Source organism: Aegilops tauschii, chromosome 2 (genome assembly GCF_002575655.3).
Source record: "Aegilops tauschii subsp. strangulata cultivar AL8/78 chromosome 2, Aet v6.0, whole genome shotgun sequence".
In the NCBI taxonomy this organism is placed as follows: domain Eukaryota; kingdom Viridiplantae; phylum Streptophyta; class Magnoliopsida; order Poales; family Poaceae; genus Aegilops; species Aegilops tauschii.
In genome coordinates, this window is record NC_053036.3 from 239,270,495 (window position 1) to 239,281,893 (window position 11,399).

Below are 11,399 nucleotides of genomic sequence, written 5' to 3' on the forward strand. Positions count from 1 at the left end.
TACTGCAGTTAAACTCCACCACCCCTTTTGTTGATACCGATGCATATGTAGATAGTTCTGATGTAAGTCCTGCTGGGGACATTTGTACTCACGTTTGCTTATTTTATGTTTTGCAGAGAGACGTCAGTCTCGCTAGTAGTCCCGTGTGGACTTCGACGTTTAGCTTGATACCTCAGCTACGATCTTGTGCCCTCGGCAGGATCTGGTAGATAGTCAGGCTTCTCAGCCTTTTTCATTTGTAGATGTCTGTACTCAGACATGTTAAGCTTCCGCATGTGCTTTGACTTGTATGCTCTGAATGTTGGGTCATGAGACCCATGTTTGTAATATCTGGCCCTTTGGAGCCTAATGAATAAATACTCTTAGTCGTAGAGTCTTGTTGTGATGCCATGTTGTATTTGCACATATCGAGCATATTGTGTGTATGATTGAAATGCTTGGTATGTGTGGGATCCGACAATCTAGTTGTCTATCCTTAGCAGCCTCTCTTATGGGGAAATGTAGTCTAGTGCCTCCTTGAGCCATAGTAGTCCGCTACAGCCCGGTTCACCGGAGTCCTGCTAGCCCAGCACTACTGCTCTGGACACTTGACTGGCCGGCATGTGTTTCATATCGTTCCTGCATCTGTCCCTTCAGGGAAATGTCACGCGGTGACATCCGGAGTCCTGCCTAGCCTGCTACAGCCCGGGTTCCCGGAGTCCTGTTAGCCCAGTGCTACAGCCCGGATTCGCACGCTGCTGACCGACACATTCGATGTTGATTCATGTATGCCTGTCCCCATACGTTAGTGCCGCTTTGGGTTCACGACTAGCCATGTCGGCCTGGGTTCTCTGTCATATGGATGCTAGCGACACTATCATATACGTGAGCCAAAAGGCGCAAACGGTCCCGGGCCATGGTAAGGCGACACCCGTGGGAATACCGTGCGTGAGGCCACAAAGTGATATGAGGTGTTACCGGCTAGATCGATGTGACTTGGAATCGGGGTCCCGACAATATCATACTTATGTAATCCACTAGCATCAATAAAGCGGTTGTTTCTGTGCCATGTTGTTGTGTATTTTCAGAAGACTAGATCTATGGGCTGGCAATGCAAGGTAAAGCGGTTGCTCTGAGCCGGGGTGCCACAACGCGTGGTATCAGAGCCGCGCTGATTGTTGGACACGCTAGACCGTTAGTGCGTTAGTGGAATGGTAGATAGCTTCGTCTGAGTGCCGGTTGTCATCGAAATTGGATGCTACATTGCATGCATGTTTATTTGTTTTTATTACTAACCGTATGGTTTGTGAGTGTAGATGGCTCCAGTACCGATCTTGTACCATCCTGAGCCAGCTCCGTACACATGGCCGCACCTGCTTCAGAACGTGTGGCGGCGACTCTATCCAGAGGGTGCTGATCTAGAGTATCGGGTGTATCGGGAGCATCTGGTCGGTGCATTGTATGAGTATTATGCTGAGGTCACTCTACACCACAGTTCCCCTTTTGGCGCTTACACTCGTTCTACTAAGGGTGGTCTTGCTTCTACGCCATCTCAGGCGGTTTAGTTTGCTGATATCGAGGCTCTTGTAGACTTGCGCTACAACGAGGTTCGCATGCACACCCACCCAGGTTTCTTCTACTACCCATCTCTACATGAGAATGGGCGTATCCGCTTTCCTTTGATTAATCCGGCGTGCGATCATCCCACTAGCCACCTTTCTCGCTATATCACTGCTAGTTAGCTCAGGAGCTTTCACACGCCCGGACAGCTCTCGCCGCTGCTCGTACCGGGAACCCTTTTCCCACTGTCATCTACACTACTCCAGTTCCTTCCGCCTCCATTCCCCCAGTGACTTCGCAGGGTACCGTTAACCCTCTGACGGTGACCCCTCGCAATGCTCCTGCTACGTGGGCTTCCCTTCTCGCTACTCCTGCAGCTCCTATGCTTAGATCCCATCCCCCACCTGCCCTGAGGGAGAACCCTCGAGGCAGCGCCGTCGCGTCTCTCATAACCCGGAGGTCTCTACTGTTAGTTCAGGATCTGGGTCCGGCTCAGGAGAGGAGCCCGCGGGAGTGCAGTCCGAGTAGTAGACCGTTAGAGTATCGCTTTCGTCATGAGTATGATGTATGGGTGTAGTCGCACGTGTCATGATGCTTATTTTCATGTATGAGGGTAGTAGACTCGTTATGATGTTTACTTTCATGTTGAGCCTATGTATAATTATGTTGGAACCTTTTATTCGCTTTGGTTTTCATTCGCTGTTTTCTTCCAGGATTTGTCGATGGCTTTCCTCCCATTTTGGGATTTTCTCATCATGGTTGCTATGTATTGGGAAAAAAAATAGGATGACCCGAGGAGGCAGCTGCAGCTAAGCTGGTGAGGATGTCCCTGTCCGTCGCTCCGCAAGACAGGCAGGCCATTCCGCCGAGCCATACCAGCCACCTCCGTCTCCACCGCCACATCCGCCTTCCACTGAGAAAATCATGCGAATGTTTGAAGAAAGAAGGAGCAACGATCTACTGGAAATATTGAAAAGTGTGCAATTTATGGTTGGCAGAATGGAAACCAGAATGGTCATCACTCCAAGCTGTCAGATTTTCAGCGAACCAAGCCTCCCAGCTTCAGTCAAGCTATTGATCCATTGGACGCCGATGATTGGTTAAGAACTATTGAAAGGAAACTGGAGATTGCTCGCACTGAAGAAGGAGACAAGGTTCCCTTTGCAACGCATTATCTCGAAGGAGCTGCCGCTATATTGTGGGATAATGCCAAGGCAATATGGCCCGCGGACGAGGAAATTACTTGGACAAAATTCAAGGATCATTTCCGCAAGTATCATATTCTGATGCGGAGCATCCTACGATCATCCCCATGTACACTCGAGCATACACCATTGGACCTAAGGTGAACTCGCTCCTTTCCAAATCTTCCCTTTCCGCATGAAAGACATGGATGCTACTTCAAGAGCGGGCCTTGTGCATACTCAGGTACACCCGAGGAGACCATGGAGAGCCCAAGAACCAAGGCCATGTGTGCGCGGGAGCGAAGGAAGAAGAGTCTGCTGCTACAGCAGCCGGACATCTGGCCATGTCCCGGACATCCAGCCAGGCCCGGACATCCGGCCCAACGCCTGGAAATCCGGCTCCCTTCTATCCAGAGAGCACCAGAGTCGGCCAAGTCATCCCAGACATCCGGCCCCAGGCCCGGACATCCGGCCCATCGCGAGCCGCCGGACATCCGGCCCAGCGCCTGGAAATCCGGCGCCCCATCATAGAAGCTAGACCCTGCCAGCCCGGACATCCGGCCCCAGCGCCCGGACATCCAGCGTCTCGGGAAGGCCCGGACATCCGGCCCGTCGTCCGGACATCCGGCCCACCTACCTGCGTGCAGCGCATCTGGGCCGAGGCCCATGTACCCCTTCGTCCCTTAGACTATATATACTCTCCCACCTCCTCCTAGTTAGGGTTAGCATTGGTTTATCTCATATGTGAGATAGAGTATTGCTCATCCATATGGATCTGCTCCACGAGAGATCGCGGCCCCTCTATGGAGACGATCCACATTGGACTCATGACCCCCTCTTGGGGGGCCCCGTCAAGACCTCCTCATGGAGAAGAACCGGTTACCCTTTGTATCTTCCATTGTTGACTTTGGATCGTGTATCTCCCCTTGTGTTTTGAAGATCTAGCATATTGTGTGACTATATCTTGTTGGTTTTGAGAGTTCCTCTTGTGTTTTCCCTCGTTTTCCCCTCGTGTTCTTCATGTTCTTAGTTGGTATCCGCTCTTTTCATGAAAGATCGGCCGTATAGGGTTCCACCCTACATCATCTTGGTATCATGAGCCACTTGATCACGATTTCGGAGCCTCCCCCTTGTTTTCTAGCCTAATTTTTTTGTGTTCTTCGCCAAATTCGAAAATTCCCCACAAAATAGCCCCCAATTTTTTTTGTGATTTGTCGGTTTGATGATGTTTTGTTGATTTTGATCCGTGGATTCGTTGTGTATTGAGTAGATCTAGCTTTCCCCCAATTTTCCCCACTTTCCATCCACGAAATCTCCGCAATTTTGCCCCTGAAATCATCAATTTCCGCACCCACAATCAAGTTCCTCGAGTTCATCCTCGGATTTGGAGCCCGGACATCCGGCCCGTGGCCCGGACATCCGGCTCTTGGAGCGCAATTTTGCGCGCGGTTCTGGACATCAGGTCCCGGAAATCCGGCCCGAGCCCCGGATGTCCGGCCCCTGGGATTTCAGCTTTCCTCGTTTCACCATTTTGTGCATAACTAATTCATCCGAAGTCCGTTTTTGACGTTCTTTAGCTCATTTTGAAGCTATTGACATCCCCCATAAAAACATACTACCATCACCATTTGACTCCATCAAATTTTTGAAACTTTGGCATCTTTGCCTAGGGCATCCACCATAACATCCGCAAAACCACCATAGCCTTCCGCAACCTAACCCAATTTGTTCCCCATAGCATTAGTGGTTGCTTGAGTAGTGATTCGAGTCTACTAAGGTGTTTCGGCTACTTACAGACGATTGCTTCTTCATCAACGACCACCATAACTTCCGCATAGGCTTACCCATCATACACTTCCACCACACCAACTTAACCCAATTTTGTTTGTGTTGTGAGTTGTGTCTCCTAAGGTGTTTCGGCTACTTAGGGACCGTGCTTCCAACTCCGACACCACCACCTTACCCTCCACTTCTGCATTGCGTTGTCCAAACCCCATCATTGCATTTCCACAATCCCATTGAGTTCCCGCTACCACCATTTGACATTTGCCTTTGAGATTTTGAGTTCGCGGTTTTTCCGTTTCCTAAGGTGTTTCGGCTACTCAGGGACGAGTCTCCATCATCTTGGTATCTACATCAAGAACACCACCACTCATCATCACCTCGGACGGTAACCTCCATATCATCTTGGTATCGTGGTATCCCTCCATTGTATATTCCCTTGCAATTGCATTGATTACCCCTAGCCCATTTTGCGGCACTTGCCTATCGAGACTAGCCATTTGAGTATTGCCGGCAACGTTACTTGTGCACATTAGTGATCTACAGCTTCCATTGCATACATACCATATCATATTGGTATCATCATATCATCCCTTGTGTTACAAGTTTGTTCCCGCATATACACAATTGCTATCTTGGTTTATGCATTTCGCAAAGTGGCCATACAAAAAAAAGAGAATAAAGCTTTTAAGCAAAGAAAAAGAGAAAGAGCAAAGAAGCTTGTAAGCAAGTGCCATAGCATCATACCATTGCATAAGATTTTCATATCCGATCATCTTGGATCAAACACCGGGAACCATACATACATAGCATACTTGGGGTAGAAAGTTTATCCATTTTGCATCTTATAGGTTGTGCACAAGTGTCGTATCCGCCTATTGAGCAATCATGCTAGCGTCTCTCTTGAGTTGTGCAACACGAGCATTTTCCTTGGACTCAACATTTTGTGCTCATTCCTTGGTTGCACGACCCCATTTATCTATCCGTGTGTGTGTTTCTGTGTGCCACATATTGCTATTAGTCTACTTGTTACACTTGCGAATTTGTGAATCTCTTTCAACATTATTGACTCTTGCTAACATTTTGCATCAAATTTTTTGTGCCACTATCCTCACCGAGCTCCAACATAAGCCTTACTTGTGTAGGTGTGAGAAACCGACAAGAATTGGTACCAATTGTGCTATTTCCTTGTTACACATTGAGTGATCATTGATCCATCTTCAACATCGGTCAAGGTACATTTGGTATAGTTCTTCTCTTTCTCCCACTCATATTTGCTTGAGTCTTGTGATGGATAGGCAAGGCATTTCATCTCCGGTCTTCGACGACAACGACGGCGTGAACAACTACATCACCAAAGCTTCCATCTTCGATCTACAACGACAAATGCAAGGCGCACAATCAAGATTGAGAGAGCGCATCGACAACCTCGCCATCGACATACGACACTCCGAAGCACATACAAGAGACTACTTTGACATCAAGCTTTCCGCACAAAAGGAGGAGGAAGATGCAAGGATGGAGGAGATTCGAACCTTGTTGATCAACCGTTCTTCCCCTTCATCATCCTCAAGGCGGCGACGTTCAAGTCACAAGTCTTCGGAGCACAAAAATGATACAAGCGCAATTCGTCCACGTCCAGATCTCCACGGCGACCACCATCACGCTCGTGATCTACATCGTCATGAAGAGTAAGTCACCTCCAAGCAACATGTGCGCGACGAAGAACGCCATCGAGCTCAAGTACGAAAACGACACCATCAACATGAAGATGCTCGAGATGCGCCTACCTACAAGTCCTAACAAGCTCTACATCAAGCTACGGCCAAACTTCAAGAGCACATGAGAAGACCGCGAGACAAGCACTACCAAGAGGACGCTACGGCTAATACCACCACCACTTCGGCTTCTTCACCAAGTGCTATCAAGGCATCTTCGCCTTTGGACGTACGACATCTTCGCCTACTTCCCATGAGTTCGCCTACATCGACATCTTCAACAGCAAGGTGACCAACTACGAGCGAGGGCGACACTTCCATCTTCGGAAGCCCCTCAAGGAAGAAGGCCGAGCATGGGAAATCCCTTCGGTCATGGAGACGAGCTACGAGGCGCCACATCATATGGGACTCCAATAACAAGACGGGCGATCTAGGGCCATCCCCTTCGACTACGACGACGAGCATGAACCTCTTCAACAACATCAAGACGGCGCCCATATTGGACTCATACTCCGAGTCAAGCTACGAGACCGCACATGAGACATTATCTTTGGTCTCGGAGGAGAGTGATGTTTTGCCACATCCTACGGCATTCATCTTCGGAGGCGTTATGGATGAGGAGGTTGAGCATGGGACTATCCCTTCAACCAAGGCGGCGATAGGAGTTGAGCATGGAGACATTTGCACCAACATCTCTCCAACACCCACATATGAAGAGATGCCCCAATTCCCATGTGAGGAGAGCCACCACCACATGAGTGACATGAGTGACTCCACCATATGTGACATTGAGTGTATTTCCTATGAGAGGATGAGTGTGACCACCACTAGCCCCACACATGAGAGCATGCCACACATCCTATGTGAGGTTGAGAGCCATTTTAGTGACTCCACCAAGCATACGAGTGAGAGCATCATATTGGGAGTGAGTGAGCCACAACACTTAGTGAGTGAGGTAGTTGAGACGGCATGTGAGGCCACTATGATTTCTAACAACTTAACCTCTACACCGAGTGTGTTTTCTTTGGTGCTAGGTCTCCTACATGACAACATGCCTATCCTCGACGAGTCCATACTTGCAATGGAGATGACGATGGCCATGGTGGACGATGCACCCCCCACATGGTTCCATCAAGATGAAGATGACAACGAGTGGATCTTCGACACCTCACCTACAACACATGAGCGATGCTCCAAAGGTAACATAGGTGATGGTGCTTCTCTTGTCCCACTAGTGGACTATCTTACCAATGATTGCTTGCATGATGTTGATCCACCTATTCCCATTCTTCATGCTAGTGCGACTTCCTCATGTCATGACTTACCAATTTATGATGAATATGATGATGAGCATGTTGAGTTGCCTAGTTGTGATGCTATGCTCCATAGGATATCTTGTGACAATTCTATTGGTCACTTTATGTTTGACAATCCATTGAACTTGTCATATGCTATGAGTGAGATCTCCCATATTGCTTCATTTCAATCTCAACATAGTAACTATGCATGCCCCACTAAAATAAATCCCATTTGCACTTATGGCATAGATGACGAGATGATGGTCATTGGCTTTTGTTTTTCATGTGATGATATTGATATGCTTCCTCTACATGATTTGTGTAATTCATCTACTATGCCATGCCATGATCACATTGTTCCAAATATGCTTTGTTTTGGATGTTGTCAATATTCTCAATGTGATGTTTCCATTAATGCTCATGAGGATACCCCCATAGTTTCCTCATACATAGTAGGAGATGTTGATGCATTCCATACTTTGCATGATTCAATTGCTTGCACCATATGCATACCATTCATAACAATGCTCTAGATATCACTAGTGATGCATTACACAATTTAAGTCTCCATTATGCTATACATAACTATACATAACAACAAACCTCTCATGATGGATGACATGTTTCTATATCACGCATCTCCTTTATTTGAGCATTGGATATTTTGTGCTAACCAACACATGCACGTATGCATCATGATGGATGATGTGTACATCTACCACGCACACACAATTTTTCCTTTGCCTTTGTTTTGTGTAGGTACTCACATATACTCGTCAACCTCTCAATCCCAAGAGTTGACGAAACGAGCTCAGCAACGATGACTTGGGATCACGTGGACTATCCTTACCACCGTTCTCTTTGCACAACTACTACACGCATCTCTTATACTTGGCTCTCACACGGCTATGGGCTATATATCACTTGTTACTTTATGCCCATTGTATCTTGTTCACTTTGCATGTTATGCCTCTTTTCATGATTTTGCCACGCAGTTGTGACCCTTGCTTGCATTTACCCATGATACACCATTCTACTACTTCTGTCTGTATTTGCATGGTTGGTGGAGATCCTTGTTGCTATTACCATGTTTCCCTTGTACCTCATGCTATTGTTGATTCTTTTGTTGGGAGAGTCATATTGTTCAATTGCTACTTACATAGAAATTTTTGCCAATACAATGATGATACATTACTCATATCTTGCTTTCACTATTTGTCTTGTGCATTATTCATGCCCACTATTTGCACACATGACATGCTTGCCATGATTACTTCTAGTACGTTGCTTCTTCGCACTACTAGCTTGCTTGACTTGGTTCCTATGATTGCTTGCTTTGTCGCATCACCCATGTTCCATTCTTACTCGCTTTCTTGGGTTGATGACATATATGTTCATGCCTCTCACATGATATATCTTGATCACTGTCTCTTGTGCCCATTAGTTGCATCTCTCATATCACCTTGTATTGAGTGCCAACTTGCTATGCTTATTGATCGTGGAGACTTGGACATATTACTTGTGAAGCATGCTTGCTTACATGAGCCTATTGTCTTTGGTTGTAGTCACGTCATATGCTTTCATACCATGTCACATCTTGTACTTTCTTATGATAAGAATGATGAGAACACTTGTTGGGTATTTCACCACACGAATGTTTGGTTTTGCATTTTCGCTAACCTCATTTGTTTTTCCGAGTGTTTGTCATGTTATTTCATCTTGAGGAATTCACAAGGTGGTACCATCGCGAGTCATATTGGTTATGTGAACATGATGTGCGACACCAACATTTTCTAGAAACTACTAAAGGTGAATTCCTTCCATTTGAGCACTTTTCACATATGCATATTGGATGGGCCATACTTTCATTATTGTTTGCTTCTTCTTGTCTACATGATACATACATTGGATGGAGGACCGACATTGGAGATGGACCCTATGGACCTTCAAGTTGAGGAGTGCTCGGACTTAGTGGATGCACCACCGGACCAACACTTCTACCACGACATCGAGCTATGGTACAACACCACCCATAACAAATTTGCATGGATTGACTCACATTATGATTGCCTTGTTGCATCTTGTATTTCTATGTCATCCATGATATATGAGCTTGTGCACTTCCTTAGCAAATTTGTTGTGATCTTTCTTGATGGCATATTCATACATAATGATCACATTGCCTACCATCAATTGCATGATAACATAATCATATTGAGCATCCATTGCCATATTCATGCTATTGATAAACCGTCTCACTATGACATCATTTTGCACCGTGGTTGCATTGATCATATTCACAACACAATTGTGTGCACAATGAATGCTTTTGCTCCCATGAACGCTTTGCATATCATTCTGTATCATCTTGATAAGCTTCATGCACTTTTCCATGAACAATCTTGCCGCACGGACTCATTCTTACATGATGGACACCTTGTGTGCGCTAACCATTGTATTTCCAAGTTTCCTTTGTGTTTGCTCTTTTTGCATGTGTACCACTCTGGAGACACCTTGGAGTACTTGGATGGCGCCATGTCTTCCACTTCGTCCAACTACAAGTCCGTCCACGACAACCGTTTCCATGGTGATGAGGTTTTCGATCCGAGGTCGGATCTTTCCCAAGGGAGGGGAGATGATGCGGAGCATCCTACGATCATCCCCATGTACACTCGAGCATACACCATTGGACCTAAGGTGAACTCACTCCTTTCCGAATCTTCCCTTTCCGCATGTAAGACATGGATGCTACTTCAAGCGCGGGCCTTGTGCATACTCAGGTACATCCGAGGAGACCATGGAGAGCTCAAGAACCAAGGCCAAGTGTGCGCGGGAGCGAAGGAAGGAGAAGGAAGAAGAGTCTGCTGCTACAGCAGCCGGACATCCGACAGGTCCCGGACATCCGGCCCAACGCCCGAAAATCCGGCTCCCTTCTATCCAGAGAGCACCAGAGTCGGCCAAGTCAGCCCAAACATCCGGCCCCCAGGCCCGGACATCTAGCCCGTCGCGAGCCACCGGACGTCCGGCCCAGCGCTCGGAAATCCGGTGCCCCATCACAGAAGCTGGACCCTGCCATCCCGGACATCCGGCGTCTCGGGAAGGCCCGGACATCTAGCCCGTCGTCCGGACAACCGGCCCCCCTGCCTGCATGCAGCGCATCTGGGCCGAGGCCCATGTACCCCTTCGTCCCTTAGACTATATATACTCCCCGACCTCCTCCTAGTTAGGGTTAGCATTGGTTTAGCTCATATGTGAGATAGATCATTGCTCATCCATACGGATTTGCTCCACGAGAGAAACCGCGGCCCCTCTACGGAGATGATCCATGTTGGATTCAAGACCCCCTCTTGGGTGGCCCCATCAAGACCTCCTCACGGAGAAGAACCGGTTACCCTTTGTATCGTCCATTGTTGACTTTGGATCGTGTATCTCCCCTTGTGTTTCGAGGATCTAGCATGTTGTGTGACTATATCTTGTTGGTTTTGAGAGTTCCTCTTGTGTTTTCCCTCATTTTCCCCTCTTGTTCTTCGTGTTCTTAGTTGGGATCCGCTCCTTTCGTGAAAGATTGACCGTATAGGGTTCCACCCTACATCATCTTCCCACCAGAATTACGAAAATCAAGCAGGGTGAATTACTCGCTCTCACTCAAGGCAGCATGACAGTGAACGAGTATCTGAATAAATTCAACCATTTGGCCCGCTATTCTCTCCACGATGTGGCCATAGAAGAACGGAAGATCGACAGGTTTCTTGGAGGACTAAATCAGCATCTCAGGTGCACTCCCAGCATGTTTGATTTCCCGGACTTCCTGACTCTGGTGAACAAGGCCCTCATCGCAGAAAGGGAACACAAGCTCCTCCACGACAACAAGCCAGCTG